Source organism: Phodopus roborovskii, unplaced genomic scaffold (assembly GCF_943737965.1).
Source record: "Phodopus roborovskii unplaced genomic scaffold, PHOROB, whole genome shotgun sequence".
In the NCBI taxonomy this organism is placed as follows: Eukaryota; Metazoa; Chordata; class Mammalia; order Rodentia; family Cricetidae; genus Phodopus; species Phodopus roborovskii.
The window spans coordinates 5391444-5409148 of NW_026126693.1; the positions used below are offsets into that span (position 1 = coordinate 5391444).

Consider the following 17705-nt stretch of genomic DNA (forward strand, 5'->3'; position numbering starts at 1 on the left):
TGTCTCTGTGTGCTATTTGGGGCTGGCATGGCAGTGGAACCAGACTGGCAGGGGAAAACTACTTATAACACTATTGAGCATAATTTCTCAAAAAAGAAATATCACATAGACATCGACTCAATAGACTCAGGCTCAATAGACATAGAAAAAAAAAATAACAACACTGCTTTATTGCTGTGAATAGACACCATGACCAAGACAACCTATAGAAGAAAGTATTTATTTGGAAGGAATACAGAAATAATAGGATAAAAGGGTAATTATTGAATCTATTCTTAAAAGAAAAAAGGGAAGATATAAGATTAAAAAATAGATTATTGAATCTACTTTTAAAAAACAACTAATTTTTAATTCTCTCCATAGGGTTGGACTTTTGTATATTGTTTACAAATTTTGTATATTGATACAAATTTGACATTAATTTAGTTAAACCATACTGTACATACATTTCTAATCTACAGAATATGATGCCTAAGATGTTTTAATAACATAGGTCCTTTTTTGGGGGGAGGGAGGGGGACAATGAGACATGTCTGCTCCTGGCAGCTCCAATCTACTACAGAGAAGATGATGGGCAATGAAAAAACTCCATATGAATTTTATTTTCTTTGTGGTTAAAGAGCCACTGGGCAAAAAAAAAGTGCCCTTGCCTTGACTGCTGAGAGTATGCTGTCCAAATTAGACAAGTAGAACACAAAACAGAGTAACTGCAAACCTTGCAAAGACAAGGTGTGACAATCCTTCAAAAATTTGCATCACAGAAAAGTCTGCCAATCTCTGGAGTGTTAAAAGATGATCTATTTAAAATAAATTTCTGTTTGACCTTGTAAACATACTGAATGTGACTACAAGTTTGATTATAAACGTTGACTATTTACTAACCTGCATTTCCTTATTATCCTATATTTAGTAATAATAAATTTCAAGAATTATAAATTTGTATTATATTATTAGATGGGTTGTATATGTACAATACCTTGAACAAGATTAGAAATGTATGTAGAGTGTATGATTTCACTTGTGTACATTTTCTAAACAGACAATGAGGCTCATGTTCTAGTCTGTTTCTAAGGTTTCTCCAGTAAACAAGCCTGAAAGACACATGAATTCCTCTGGAGAATCTAGTGAGATGAGGGCAGGAGCATCTCTTCTACAGAGATGCCGCCATATTGTTTAAAAGAGTAGGACCCCTAAGCTTGAATCTGGTTGTATGTAGCAGAAACACACTGTGCATTCAGTAACCTGTTGGCTTGCTGCTACACTGCTGGCTCAGGTCTGAGAAGCCAGGAATACCATCATGAACATGAAGATTGAGTAGCTTTACCTCTGATCCAGGAATCAAATCTTAGTTCTTATTACTGACACCAGAAAATAAAATATTTTCGCAATAGAAAAATTGCTGGGTTTTAATCTTATGAAAACAGTCTTAAAATGATACTGCCTTTCTTGCTTTGTTGACTAAGAAACCCAGAAACAATACTTTCCCAAATAGTACAGATCTCCATTAATCCTTAAATGACTTAGTATTTTATCAGTGGTGTAACTGCTTTATCTGCTGCCTGCTATTGTATTATATATACTTACTTGTAAAATGTCTTAAGTATTTGAAGTATTAGGATATGAATACCAGCTCCTCATGGTAAACTCATGCAAAGTGTACATCTAAAAAGCATTTCTGGACTTTCCTGGCCAGAGGTAGGTTCCTTTTCTGTGCTTTTCTTATGCACCCCCTCCCCAATAATGCCAGCTTATGTTCTGTGATTTCTCCCTTCTGTTTCCCAAGAGATGGTAAACTGTTACAACAAGTAGAGGCTTTCTACAGAGATACCATTTATCCTCAGCACCTTTAAGATGGTACTTGAATGACAGAACATATTGAAACCTAAAAACATGCAGACAGGCGTGGATGAGAGGGAGGTTTGCTTTGTTATGCCAAGTAAAGGGAGTGCTGCTCCTTTAAAATATGAGGGGAAAAAAAAATCAGCTGGTCTTAGTGGCCTGGCAGAGACAGGTAGAAATCTCTGAGTTCAAGATTGGATTGTTCTATACAGTGAGTAGTCAGGGCAAGCCAGGAATACACAGTGAGACTGTCTCAAAACAACCAACAAGCAAGCTAAAATTAAAATTAAAACTTTAGGTTACACAATATAAAACACACACACACACACACACACACACACACACACAGAGGGAGGGGCTTACAGAAGAATTTGTGGCATAAGAAAAAAATCAAAATCATGGAGACATATTTAAGTGAAATAAGCAGTTCTGTATGATGAGGTCTGGCTGAGGCAATCCTTTTCAGTTACACAAGAGTTTTTTGCTTTTTGCAGGGAGAAATTAGCAAAGTATATTCTTCAAAGATTCCCCCACACCATTTTTCTTTCAATAATTTAAATGTACCTCAAGTAATATCTCCAATAATATTGCTAAAAAGTCATAGGACAAATTCTTTTATCAGTCTGCAAAATTTAAAAGTATGGTACTTCAGGAAAACAGAAAATATAGTGAGCCCTGACATTATAAGACCCAAGAAAAGCTATCATGATATTCACAAAAACATGATATTCATTTAAGAAGTCAATGTACTCTGCTGGCTCTGTCCTTAGACATGCAACAACACTAAATAAACAATTTGCTGTATATGTCACTGTAATAATTTTGTGGATGCAATAAAAACTGTCTAAAACAGCCAGGCGGTTGTTGCACATGCCTTTAATTCTAGCACTCAGAAGTCAGAGGCAGGTGAATCTCTATGAGTTCAGGCCAGCCTGGTATATAGAGTGAGTTTCAGGACAGACTCCAAAGCTACACAGAGAAAACCCTCTCTAAAAGCACAGAAAAAAACCAACAAACAAAACAATAAAAACAAAAAAAAATTCTAAATCATACTCACACTGACATTTGTTTTCCTTTTTGTTTCTCTCTCCTCTCTCTCACCTCCCTCAAAAATATCCCCTTGCCTTTACCTCTCAAATGCTAGGATTACAGGCACCTACCACAAAGTGAAAGTTGAACTATTTTTTTTTCTAGAAAGACTCTCATAAATGATACTGTCCCACAAAGGAAGCACAAGTCACATTCTGAGGCAAACCAATATTTAAATCTTAATTTGCACTTTAGACTGACATCTGGACTCCTCATGATTGTTCCTCATTTTCATGAGACCATTGTAGATACATTTTTAATGAATCAGGTGCGGAATGTTAGAATTCTAAAAATATACATTAGTCAACATCCAATCACAAAAGGCAACTGGTAGGTTTTTAAAATCTGTGTTTACAGAGTACTTGAGTCTCACTGAAACAAAATTAATCTATCCTAAACCAGTCTGTACATATCCCCAAGCAGACACCACAGACTAAAACATCACCTAGCATGATGTATAGCCGAACTGCAGACCAGCCTTAGAGTATATCAATGCAACAGAGAAACTGGGTCTCAGGCAATCAGAGGCTGAAAGCTGCACAAACATGACTATGTGAGGCAAATGTCAACTGCAGGCAATCAGGTTACTTCTGTTTGCCACTTCTTTTTCTTCCTGATATAAATATATCCTGCATATATGACAAATCGGGGCATACCATGTTTGGTATGAAATGTTGCCCAGTTCTAAAATCCCTTTCTAGTTCAAATAATCTATGTAAATTCAACAGTTCTCAGGTTTTTGTACTATTTATTACATAGGAATTTATGTTACAATCTTCTTATATATGTCTTACATACAATTAAATATCTGATTTTTCTGAATGTTTAAGTATATCAATTCCCTCCAAGTCTCAGATTAAATAAAAGTTAATGTCAAATTTTCCTTTTTATTTCTTTTCTTTTCTCTCTCTCTCACTCTCCTCTCTCCTCCCCCACCTCACCCAACCCCATCTCTCATATTTCTTAAATACCAGATGCAAGCATTTCTCTCTTCAGGATTTTTTGACAGAATAATCTAAATCACTATTCTATGAAAAACATTGTTATTTATCCTTCATCTGAAGAATATTACCTACAAGGAGGAGTGTGTGTGTGAAAGAGAGAGAATGGTTTTTAATGTTTTATATTACTTTATTGCTCTGTTCACACTGCAAAAAGTATTCAACAATCTATTATATATAGCCACACCAGTTTATAACAAACCACTTTTATTACTACACTTGGGTCAATATTTACTAGTCCTTGGCAATTTTCACATTTTAATATTTTATGGAGTTTTTTAGATTTATAGAAATTTTCATATTTTATGGAGTTTTTAGATTTATATCTCTGTATTATTTGTATGAGTGTTTTACCTGAATGTATGTGTACATGTCTTGTGCTCATGAAGGCCAGAAGAGGGAGGGCATCAGATTCCCTGGAAATGGAGTTACAGGTGATTGTCAGTAGCCATATGGGTGCTGGAAAGTGAACCCAGTACTCTTAGAAGATTAACCAGTGCTCTTAAGCACTTAGCTATCATTTCAGCCTCATCTTTTCTGTTCTTTATCTTTTATTACTTACACTGTAGGAAACAGTAGAATAGCTGTATTATGTGAGATTGTTATTTTATATAATGAAACAACCTCACATAATTAAGGAATTAATCACCAATTGATTAATTAAGAACATGCACTTTTAAATGTCAACTTGCAACACTGGTGAGCTCAAAGACTCTGAGCTCACTTCTTAGTTCTTTTTTTTTTTTTTTTTAAGTTTTTTCTTTTTAATTTTTTAAAAATACCTGCCTCCTCCCCCCCCCCTTTCTTAACATTTATTTATGATGTATACAGTGTTCTGTCTACATGTCTGCTTGCAGGCTTGAAGAGGGCACTGAATCTCATTATGAATGGTTGTGAGCCAACATATGGTTGCTGGGAATTGAACTCAGAACCGCTGGAAGAGTAGTCAGTACTCTTAACTTCTGAGCTATGTCTCCAGCCCTCACTTCTTAGTTCTCAATTATGTTCTGGATAAATAAAAGTAGAATATATCAAATCCTGAACTGAGGAGACATAACCAACTTTAAAATAAAAAAGGCTTAGGTGGATGAAAGTACAGTTCAGAAACCAGAGTCGACATGGGAAATACTGATGGCTTTCATTTTAACAAGTAAAAATATTCTTTTAGTAACAAAAACTTTTAAAATAAACGCATCTTCCTGGATATTTCAAACAAAGAATGATATTATAAACATTCGAGACTTCAAAACTGAACTAATAATTAAATCCTCGTACTGACTCTAGATTTGTTATTAATTTCCAAGCTACTTTTGTTTACAAGGTAGAGAAGATATCATAATACATAGCAACTGACTGACACTGACAATTTTATTGTTAATGTGGCATAACCTAAAGTCACTTAGAAAGAGGGAACATCAACCTTAGAGTTTCCTTGACCAGACTGGCCTGTTACCATAATTACGGAACATTTTCTTCATTGCTGATTGATATGTGAAAGTCCCACCCACTGTGGATAGTTCCAGTACTCAATAGGAGATCCTGGGTTATATAAAAAACCTGAATAAGCAGAAGACAGGGAGAACAAGCTGATAAGCAGAATTCCTTCATGGTTCCTGCCTCTTAAGTTCCTGTCCTGGACTCCCTCGGGGATTTGAAATTCAGGTTACAATCCATCATCAAGGAAGCCAAGGCAGGATATCAAGCAAGAACCTTGAGAGAAGCTGAAGCAGAGGCCATGGAGGATGGCTATTTACTCGGTTGGTCTTCATACCTTGCTCAGCCTGACTGAGACCTCCCAAATCTATCATTAATCAAGAAAATAACCGGCAAATTAGTCTACAGGCAATCTTACAGAAGTATTTTCTCAATTGAGGTTGCCTCTTCCCAAATGACCCTAGCTTGTCAAGTTGACATAAAACTATTCAGCAGAAGCCTAATTCTAAAGCCCTTCTTTATTTTTATAATTGAAAATTCATTAATACTTTCCATTTTAGTCATCATCTGCTGAGAGTACTTCACAAAGGTCCTTGTGCCCACAGATCTCCAGGTAAACCAGTTATGTTGAGCACACAGGATGGTCCTCTCAAAGGAGTAGTTGTAAAACCTGTTCTTCCATCCATAATTTATTTATGCCTTGGGAAAAGTGATTAGTTTGCTGTATCTTTACGTAACTATATATATTTGGGAGTCTGTATCATTCTTTCATTGCATCTGTGGCTATATTCTAGCACACTGTTTGCCAATGGCCAAATATAATAGTATCTTTCAAACTATGTAATCTTCTAGAATCCTGACTCTTAATCCATCAACACCCAAAAAGGAACTCTAGTTCCTTTCATTGTGGATATGAAAGGGCTTCTGATGTGTTTGTAAGCAAAAGAGTGGCTGAAATGACCATGTGGTTTCTGAGGACAGCTCAAAAATTTCCAGCTTGCACAGTATATGCATTTGCCTTGCAAATCTGAGCTGCCAGGTAAGAAGTCATCATGCTGTGAAACAAGGCAATGCACACACTAAAGACACATATATTGCTTCCACTGGACTTTAAGCCCAGAAGAAATGGGAACTTTCAGATGATTCTGAACCTGGCCAGAGTTAGTTCCAGTTGTTACGAGGTTCAAATGATACCACAAATAGCGTGAAGTACAAGCAAGCTATTCCAGCTTTGTTCATATGGAATATCCCTCATACACTAAATATAAGGTCGTCAGCTCATGGTCCAACTTTGGGAAGTGGTGGAAACATTAGGAATTAGGATCTTGCTGGAAGTCAATGGACATGGGGCTTTGAAGGTTATATGTAGTCCCCAGTCTCTTCCTCATACTTTTTGATTCTTATTCATCATTAGGTGAACAAGCTCCCTTTCCATGTGCTCCCAATACCTCACCAGCCCAGCATCCATGGAACCAAGGGATATTAAGAAAAAAAATCTGTGAAAGTATAAGCCAAAATAATGCTTATCTTTAAGTTGTTGTGTTATATATTTTAGTTACAGGTATATAAAGAAACAAATATGTTCTTGACATATAAAATCATGAATCAAATAAAAAGGTGGTTTAAAGCTTCCACCTGGGTATAGTGTCATACAATAAGCAGAACTGTCCTTACTTTACTATCACAAAATTCACATAAAGTTGTCTTCACTAATGTGCAATAAACATGTGCCCACAATCTTTAAAAGCCCAATTTGCTATTTCTGAAACTCATTAATCTTCTATTTGACTTTTCAACTGATCATATTTATTCTCCTCTGCTCAGAAACATGCTTTGATATACTACCATAAAACAACTTTCCCTTCCTCTTATCTGACCCTACAAACTCAAAGCATTTCTCTGATGATATGCCATGCTCTCTCAATAGTTGACCATCTCCTGTAACTGTGGCTTCACAGAAGGCTGCTATGAAATTCTGCCTTTCTGAGAACTTTCATTTTATACCTGAGACCACACAGTCTTATAAAAAAAAAACTATCAAAAACTTGGTGAGTTACCATTAAAGACAACATTTGTAGCACCGTAGAAAGACTATTAAGGGCTAATGAGACAGTAGGCAATAAACTGAGCTAAGAAAGCTACTACCAGAATCAATAAAATGTTTTTAATAATAAGGTAAAATTCTCATAGAATCAGACAAGTCACAACAGAAATTACATGTAACAGGTCAAAAGAAACTAACAGATTATCAAAGTATGCTCATTGACAGGATAAAAGTTAAGATGGCCATTTGCGGACATGGTCTAGCAAGTGCCTTAAGAAGTTGAATATGGAGTTACGGCATAATATAGAAGATATATCTCTCTATGTCTATTTATCTATCTATGTATCTATCGAGCAATGAAAACAAATGTCCTTTTATTTATATATAAATATATATTTAAAATATATATATATATCAGCATATTCATAACCAAGCAGTGAAAACAACTGTAATGTGCACTAACTGATGAATGAACACAAAATAGGAGATTCACTGATACAATGTGGAATGTTGTTTGTTAAAGAAATGGATAAAGGAGTGCCAAATGACAAAATATGAAGGAGACCAGAACATCAAACTAACCAGACTCGATGGGATACATATTGTAAAATCTTATTACATCAAGTTTCTAGAATGCAGAAATCTATAGAAACAAAAAGAAAACAATGGTTAAATGGAGAGTAAGGATTGATAGTTGACGACAAAATATGTCGTCATATTTAGGGGTACTAAAAGTGTTCTACAAATAGTGATGGTAGTCATAAAATTCCACGCATATAATGAAAACCAATTATATGCTCCCTTTAATGAGAGGAAGTTATGTATATACACTATATCACAAGAAATTCTATGAAATTAAGAAAAATAGCACACATATTATTACTTGAAACAAGGTCTCACATAGCCCAGGCTGGCCTTCAAACTTACTATGGAGTTGAGGATGACCTTGACCTCCTGATCCTCCTACCTTCATCTTACTAGTGCTCTGACTACAAACCTGGTTGAACAAAGTATCAATTGCTGCCTACTCACCAAGAGAATCCCAAGACCTGGCCAACAAGCTTGGCATGTGGAGCTGAACACAAGACTCCCTGTCTCAAACAAGGTGGAAAGTGAGGAGACACACCCAAAGGCACCTCCATAAATGCTAGGAAGGGGAGGACTTGATTTTAAAAGACAACATATTCCATCTTTTCATTTCCCACAGAAAAATAAAAGAGAAATGAATTACTCCAAAAATCACAATATTACCAGCTCTGTTTATGAATGCTTTTAAACCACCTAAAGCCTAGAAAGAAAACCAAATATCCTAGTCCCTTGAGAAAACTGATAAACCACCCCAAAGGACAGAGGAAAGAACTAATTTATGGGGCATCTCCAGAACAAAACTGAAGCAAGCAGTTATGCTCCAGTGAGCTTATGGGAGAAATGGAGAGAGGAAGAGGCAGGGAGGAAGGAAAACAGCAGGTGTGACCCACTAACTGGTTCTATAAAACAACATGCTTGCAATAGTCAGGAGGGCCAGGTAGTCAGAGGAGGACTGAGGAAAGACCTGCTTGTACAGCCAAGTGAGGAGAGCTGAGGAGACATGTGGGTGCATCTTCCCCTGACTACTGCATGAGTCATCCTTTGATACAGGTCCTGGCAGCACTGCAGGAGTGAGGAAGAGGGAAGACTATTGTCAGGCAGCAAAGGCTGACCTCAGTCCAGACCTTCTTCTATGGACTACAGAAGATGAGAGATGAAGACAAGAGCTACTGACATTTAAAATAACAGGAAAGAGCAGTCAAAGATAAAATGGCATACATTATGTCATTACTTTGTATACTAACTTAACTTATTAATAATAACTAATTAAAAAGCCTAGGATACAGGAGAGTTCTACCATTAAACCTTACACTTTCTCTGACTTAGTGAATTCAAGGATTAACACAGAATATTTCCAACCAAGACTGTTCACTGGAGTATCAGCATCCTGTGTTGATAGTATGGCTCTGGCATGCAAACATGGCTGATTGCTTCAAGCTAGACCAAACCTCCAGCTCCTCCAGAGGGCAAGTTCATATTGTTTAGTTAAAATATCTGATGTGATTCAAGGTCCTCCTCATATAAACCAAGTTATTTTTAAGAAAGGACAATTGAAAGGAACTAGATTTCATTTCCCCAAAAACAGTGCTAAGGCCAGACCTCTCATTGGGCAAGGTTAAAGTTTTTACTGTACAATTTGTTTATATTTCTTTCTGGTTCCTAGGCCCATAATTCTAGCTGCTTTCTCAACAGCCCTAGCAAGTATTACATTTACCAAACATCTCCCCAAACAATTGTGAATTGATAGTTTCTGCTTATAATCCCCAAACTATTTTTATATGAGGGTATTCAATTGATAAATTAATACATATTATTTATTTTACATACATATATTTCATGTATATACAAAATATGCCTTCTTGATATAATTAAGTCTATTGTTTCCAACTAAAGCAGCTTACAAGACCATAACACAAAACATAGTATTTACAAGAGGCAGGCAGATCTCTCTGAGTTCTGAGCTCAGCCTGGTCGACAGGGTAAGTTCCAGGATAGCCAGAGCTTAAACAGTGTAAACCTGTCTCAAAAGACAAACAACAATAATAGTAATTGTAAAAAAATAAAAGAAGAAATGGCCCAGAAAAAATACAGCAGAATAATGCTATTATGGCTTGACAAGAGCAGGCGCCTTTGCTCACCTGCAGAGCGTGACTACATGCATCTGTCTCTGAATTTCTGCATAGCAAGCAAAGTCAAAGCAGAGAAGAAATAACAAATGGCTTCATAATTCAGGATACATTATGATGTACACTGTCAAGAAAGCACTGCTCTTCTTCCAGACACTCTACAGTACCAAGTTTGGAAGGTATTGCCAACAAGTTCTTCGCTTCACATCTCACTTCTCTGATTAGTAGCCCATGTTTACAATCCCAGCATTTGTGAGGCAGAGACAGGTATTGAAGGGCATCCTTGGATACACAGTTCAGATTGGACTGCATAAAACAATCTCAGAACATAACAAAATACACACACATACATACACATATATGCATGTACATATAACATATACAATATGTTCTAAACAAAGAGAAAGAAATTAAAGGCACAGGGGTTTAAGGATGCTAATTGTTCATCCAGAAATCCTGAATTTCAGTCCCAGCACCCATGTTGGGTGGTTCACAATTGCTCTTCCTCCAGAAGACCCAATTCTACTGTTGGTACATACTTTCTGTAATAAAGTGAACTGTGTCCTGGGGAAAAAAGGACAGAATGAAGTGTAAAGCCAGGAAAACCAAGAAGCATCACATTAAAATCCAGAGTATCAAAATCCAACCATTTTAATTCTCAAAGTTGGAGAGGTTCAGAAAGGAAGTCTAAGTTCACAAATAATTACAGTAGTATATGTTTAAAGATACTGTTCAAATTTCTAGAGATACGATCTGAATGCCACTAAAATTATAAGAACTCTAGAACATCAGGTGGCATTTTAAGATTTAATATGTAAATGAAAAAAAAAAACTGGATTCCCCAGTTGTAGAGAGGGAGGAGTGATAAGAAAATGGGGGCAAGACCAGGCTACAGAAACCCATAGAGACAGCTGACCTGAACAAGGGGGAGCTCTTGGAACCCTAGACTGATAGCTGGAAAACCAGCATTGGACAACTCAGACCCCCTGAACATGGATCTCAGTTAGAAAGCCTGGGTAATCTAAGGAACCTCCGACAGTGAAACCAGGATGTATTTCTAGTGCACAAAAGGACTTTGGAAGCACATTCCCCATGGAGGGATATTCCCTTAACCTAGAGGCAGGAGGGAGGGGAGCCTAGTCCCTACTCCAAATGACTTGATAGACTTTGTTGATCCCTCCTGGAAAGCATCACCCTCCCTGTAGAGTGGGGGAGAGGGGATTGGGAGGGGATCGAGAGGCATGGGGTGGGGGTGGAGGAGGGAGAGGAAACTGGGATTGATATCTAAAATAAGAAACAATAATTTAAAAAAAAGAAAAAAAAACTGGATTCTATAATTTACAAGTCCTTCATTTCTGTCAACCTGCTCACATGCTGACTTCTCAGTCACATGCAATATCAATAGACGGCCCTTTTTGTTTTGACTGTTTTTGTTTGTTTGTTTGTTTGTTGTTTTGAGACAGGGTTTCTCTATGTAGCCCTGGCTGTCCTAGAACTCACTTTGTAGACCAGGCTGACCTCAAAATCAGGTATCAGTCTGCCTCTGCCTCTCAAGTCCTGGGATAAAGGCATGCATGAGTCACCACCTCCTGGCTTCACACTGCCAATTTTAAAATAACTCCTTTGTCAGAACAGGAAAAATATTTCCTGTATTGGATAGCTCAAATACAGTCAGATTAACAAAAAAAATACACGGCCTTTAACCACAGGGACATTTTAAATTAGTAAAAAGAAAGGCATAAGTGAACATTAAATAAATATCTAAATATCATGATAGTGCTGTGCTGGAGGGGACTGCTGAGAGTAAAGGGGAGGTCCTAACAGTTAATTACAGTTTCATAAAGACATGTCCAAGGAAACATGTTTTCATACCAAGTCAGACCACAAATGTGTTGAAATTACATTTCTCAAGAAATGATACAGTGGTGAAACATTACAAAGCTGCCAACTCATCAAGGAATGATTTAAGAACTGCAAACTGAGAATCTAGGGAGATAGAGCAGGCAGCCTGAGATAAAAAACCCATAATCGTATTGTTGCCATTCAATAGGGCTTTGTAGTAGGTGTGCATTGAGGGCTCCAGAAAGGACCATCAGGTCATTCTAAGCAGTGCTTCTCCTTAGATCAGTGGTTCTCAACCTGTGGGTGGAGATCCCCTTCAGGTCACAGATCAGATATCCTGCATATCAGATATTTATATTACTATTCATAACAACAGTAAAATTAAAACTATGAAGTAGCAACAAAATAATTTTATTTATGGTTGGGGGGATCATCACATCATGAGGAACTGTATTAAAGTGTAGAGTGAAATAAAAAGCCAGCACTTAGTTGTACTTTTGGAATTTCTGAAGTATGGTAGATGGACTAGGAGATTGCATAAACATGAGGATCTGAGTGCAGAACCCAGCAACCATATATGGACAAGGTGGGGTTGTATGTATCTATTAATTCCAGGGGAGAATAGAGGATGACAGACTTGCTGGCCAGTCAGTCAATCAAAGACAGTTGAGCTCTGCCAGGTTCAGCGAGTGTCATATCTAAAAAGAATAAGGCAGAGTGGCAGAGCATGTTATGTTCTTCTGGTCTCCATGAAGAGGCACATACAGATGAGCAACCTGTATACATATGTACACACACACACACACACACACACACACACACGCACGCACGCACGCGCGCGCGCGCACACACACACACACACACACTCACATAGTTTACTATACACAGTTTACTATACAGACTATGGTAGATGAACCATAGTCTTCAATGTATGCTAAAATTACTTCATTAAGGGCCCTCAAGACTCCCAATGGACTCTAACTCAGGAGTGTATGGTATGGACTACGATTCCTGAGATTCTTGGAAACACTGACATGGGCTTTTCTGCAGACAATCACGAGGAAGTACACATTACATAAGACCTCCTAGAGGTGTTTGTATCCATCTCCAATTCATGTGCTTTGGTTTAGAAGTAGAAACTGAATACACTACTACTACTATACTTCCTACCCAGAAAACTGCCTAGAGTTCACACACACACACACACACACACACACAAAAAAAAAAAAAAAAAAAAAAAAAAAAAAAAAAAAAAAAGACAACCAGTGCTGACAACCGTTTACAGACTAAAAAAATCCTCCCCCAGAAACAGACAGGTATGATCTAAGGGAACCAGTTATCAATGGGGACATCAGAAAAATACAGCAGAAGATAGACCCCCAAAGGGAATGACTGAATAGAGACAGACACCAAGAAGTAAAATTTATATTCCTTAATAGTTTATATGACAGGTAACATGCCACATGCCTCACGTTTATCTCATTTTAATCTCCATAAAATCTTAAGAAGCAGGATATTACATAGGGGATAATATTATTATATTATAGATTAAAAAATCAAAGATTAGAGGTAAAGGTACTTGTCAAAGGACACAGATTCAAAAATCAAGAGCCATAGTCCAAACTCAGGTCTTTCAACTGCCAGTCCATAATTCTCCTGGACAGCCATAGCTGAGCAAGCTAGCTAGAGAAAAATGGCAAGAAGAGTCCCATTCTACAGAGAATGTCAAGGCAGACAGAAGTAATGAAAATGTTTTAGCAATAGCAAAAATTTAATTAGTGGCCTTTATGCTAAAATGGATAGTTCACAATTTTTAAGACCTGTAAATTTGAGGCAGTAAAAAAAAAAACTAATCAGATACAATTTAGCTGATTATGAATGACTAAGAACAGAAGAGCCCCAAAGGCATGAGAATACTGTGCAGTGATGGCATTTCCAGGTTACAGGTGTCTCTGCTGCCCGTTCCTTCTCTGGTGAACAAATCATTGCTTCCGAAAAGAAAAGGCCTATGTGGTACAATTTAGTTTCTGATGATGTCTTATTTTTTCTGGGAGAACTTAAAAGTGGCTTGTAGCACAAAAGTTCTATAGGAATAGAGGCAACATAAACAACAGGGACAGGTGGACAACACGAGACACCTTGGCCTAAGTGAAATATAATTCTGTCCTGAGAAGAAAGCCCTTTCTTAACAACACAGTCCAAAAGCTATTGGGCAGGGCCAGGCAACAAAGAAAAAGTACATGACAGATAAGAAGGGAAGGAAAGGAAAATACAGCAGATAAGGTGGTGTCAGCTACCACACACTGAGATAATAGCTAAGTAAACAATGCAAAGATGAAAGTTAGATCTGAAATTACAGAGATTACAAAAATGAAAAAAGAGAAAACTAGGCTGAATTTAATGATAATACAGTAGAATTAGAGCTGTCAGATTAGGCCCTAAATACACACAAAAGAATATAGAAGTAAACATAAAAGATGTGTGTCTGTCCCTATCTGCCACAGCTGGAAGCAATAATAACAAGTTATCACTAATGAAGTAATTAAAATTGCCCTAATACATTAAACATACCTAATAACCAGATCTTGCTTTCTAAATACTTTTCTCCACAAAAACATGGAAAATGTTTATTCTAGAGCTACTATAGGAAAATATAAGATGACTCTAAGAATGTCTTATTGTCCTTGAAATTTGTTTAAAAGAACTAAAAATGAAAGTGTTCACAGAACAACTGAGACGTTTCAAAAGAATACACACACAAATTAAAAGGGCTAAATGTGGGGGTAATTCAAGCACCAAAACAATGAAAATAACCCACTGAAATTCTCACACATGCTAAAAAACAAATCTGGCAAGCAAGACTCCCTGACATATAGTCAATATCTGAAGCAGGATGTATATATTGAATAACACATCCATTCAGTCTCAAAATAACTCTCAACAAAATACCTATTAATTAGCAGGAGGAAAGAATAACCATACAGTAGAGCTATCTGACGTCCACAATCTTAAAGAAGTGATGCTATCACTATAAGAAGACTAAAAAAAATTTGTGTACCACCTGTTAGGACACTTGAGAAGAACACAGTATCACTTTGAAGGATTTCTGAGAAACACTGCCTTTAAAAAAATATGAAGGTCACAAAAGTCAAGCAAATATTGAATGATTTCCAAATAGATTTTAAAAACAGAAAAGCAAAATGTGTAATGTGATTATTTTAGGGGGAAAGGAGGTATAGGATGTCTCTGTACCTTTGGAGTCTGTCCTGGAATTTGCTCTATAGAGCTGGCCACAAACTCACTGAGATCCACCTGCCTCTGCGCCCAAGTGCTGTGATTAAAGGCAAGTGCCACACTGCCCAGCATATAACGTGAATCTATCATGAAATTTTTCTATAATGAGAAATATCAGGCAACTAGCAAATCCAAAGTGAAGTGTAATGGTTGAACAGGGCTACCATCAATGTTAACTTCCTGATCTGAGGGTTGTACTGTGTGTGTATGTTGTTGGTTAAGAAAATGTACTTGATTATAGGCAAAAGTCATAAAACATTCACAAGCATTTGCAGGACCCACAGAAAAGTGACTGATGATTCAAGATGGACATTGCTACAACAGTCCTGTTTCATGGAAGAGTCTGCCAGACAGTCTGCAGGACACAGAGAAAAGTGACTGACAAACTGCCAATACAAGAAGACAGTTGTAAAGTTTCCTGCTTTGCTGAAGAGTCTGCCAGACACACTATGGCCTATGGGCTGAAGATGGAAGATTACAAAAGAACTTCGGGTGACTAGGCAGTGAGTTGTCTCTGTCATTTCTAGAGTTTATATATTATCTTTCTGTGGTCTTTGATGGAGTTGAAGACAGATAGTTATGGTTATAGTTCATTAGTTAGGATTAAAGATACGTTACTTAGACTTTAGACACACAAAGATAGAATAGATGATGGAATATTTTCTTCAAATCTTGCTAAATGTTAATGGACTAAATAGTGTTAACTGTGATTCTTATTTGATAAGTGTTATGTGATATATTTTGCTATGTTAAGGTTAAAACCCTTCTTTTTATTTTAGACAATAGAGAGGAGATGATGGGAGATGTCATTCTGTATATGTTTCTCATACTGGTTAATAAATAAAGCACTGTTGGCCAATAGGAAAGGAAGATAGGAGGGACTAGGAGACAAGGAGGAAATAGGAAGTACTGGAGAGAGCAGTATGCAGCAGCCGGCTCCCGGTAAGAAGACCACGTGGAAATACATAGATTAACACAAATGGGTTAATACTTAAGACAGAGCTAGCCGATAAGAAAGTAGTAACTGTCCAACAGTATGATATCTAATACAGAGTCTCTGTGTGTTATTTGGGGCTGGGGCTGGCGCGGCGGCAGGACAAGACCGGTCGGCGAGCTGAAAAAACCATATTCCTTACAAGCATTCATAGGAGGCAACAAGTATTAGTTCACCCAATTTAGATATGAAACATTTTTTTTTTCCTATCCATGAAGAAAAACAACATAAAGGCCACATTTTCTTCCTTCAGATATCCTCAATCCACTATTAGGATTCTGTTATGGTTTAATCTTCAATGTATCTTAAAGGCCATGTGTTGAAGGCTTGGTCATCATGCCACTGGGAAACAGAAGAACCTTTAGAAGGAAGTTGGGTTATTGTAAGGCATGTCCTTGAACTGGCTATTGGGAATCTATCATCTTCTTTTCTCTCCTTCCTGGCCACTTTCTAGACATACCCTCACACAATACAGGGGCAAGTAACCATAGACTGATATCTAACACCATGAATTAAAATAAACCTTTTCTTCCTTTTTATTATCTGAAGTGTTTTATCACAGCAACAGAAATCTGACTAGTATAGACAGATTCCTTGAACATATTTCTATTAGTGATTTTAGACAAGCTGTTATGGTCCACACACAAAAATTTCAGAGAAAGCTGACACATGCAATGCTAATTAAAGGCACAAGTTACTTACCAAGTTTAATGATGAGCAAAAGTGAGAGAATGAGAGAGGTAGTGAAACAACACCAGCATGAGAATGAAACTCTGACTATGCACACACAGTGAAAGCAAAAGTTGTCACCATCTCTAATATACCTTCTTGAAACTAACTTTAATACTATTAGAATGTTTAGAGTTCCATAAATTTTACCTAAACTAGTCCTATACAATTCTTCATTCTTAGTCTTCTATGTGGGAACAGAATGTCCCCTGTGCTGGCTCACAGAGGTCTTTAGAAATATTAGCTTCATCTCCTGACCCACACAGTGAACAACACACAGTGTTCATGCCAGCATGGAAGAAGTTGTTTGTTGAAGAGAAGAGCTCCTAAATAATGATTCCTACAAGTCAACAGCAAAATCATAAAACAGTAATTCACAGCTCCTCACAACAACTGCACTTCCCAAACAAAGAAATACAGACACACTTCTGTCTTTTCCAGGGGCATTGATGCCCTTGTATGACCTCTGTGGGCACTAGGTACGCATGTGGTGCTCATGCATAGATTTAGGGAAAACATATTTACACAAACAATTTTTTAAATCTTAAAAAATAAAGAGGGGAGGGGAAGAGAGGAGTGGAAGAAAAAAAAGGAAACATTAATTCTATGGAAACATCTGTCTCTCAGAGAAAAAGAGTACAGGAACTTAGTTCTTATTTTCATATCAGAATAACTCATCCTTGCTCTGAGCAGACAAACTATATTGTTCCTTAGCAAAGAACACA

At 37.1% G+C, this 17705-nt stretch overlaps 1 protein-coding gene across 1 annotated transcript in view; it reads right to left on the bottom strand.

Annotated features, from left to right (window-relative positions):
• Positions 1–17705, bottom strand: part of Srpk2 (SRSF protein kinase 2) — a 208237-nt gene that overhangs the window by 61190 nt on the left and 129342 nt on the right. The window lies entirely within an intron of this gene.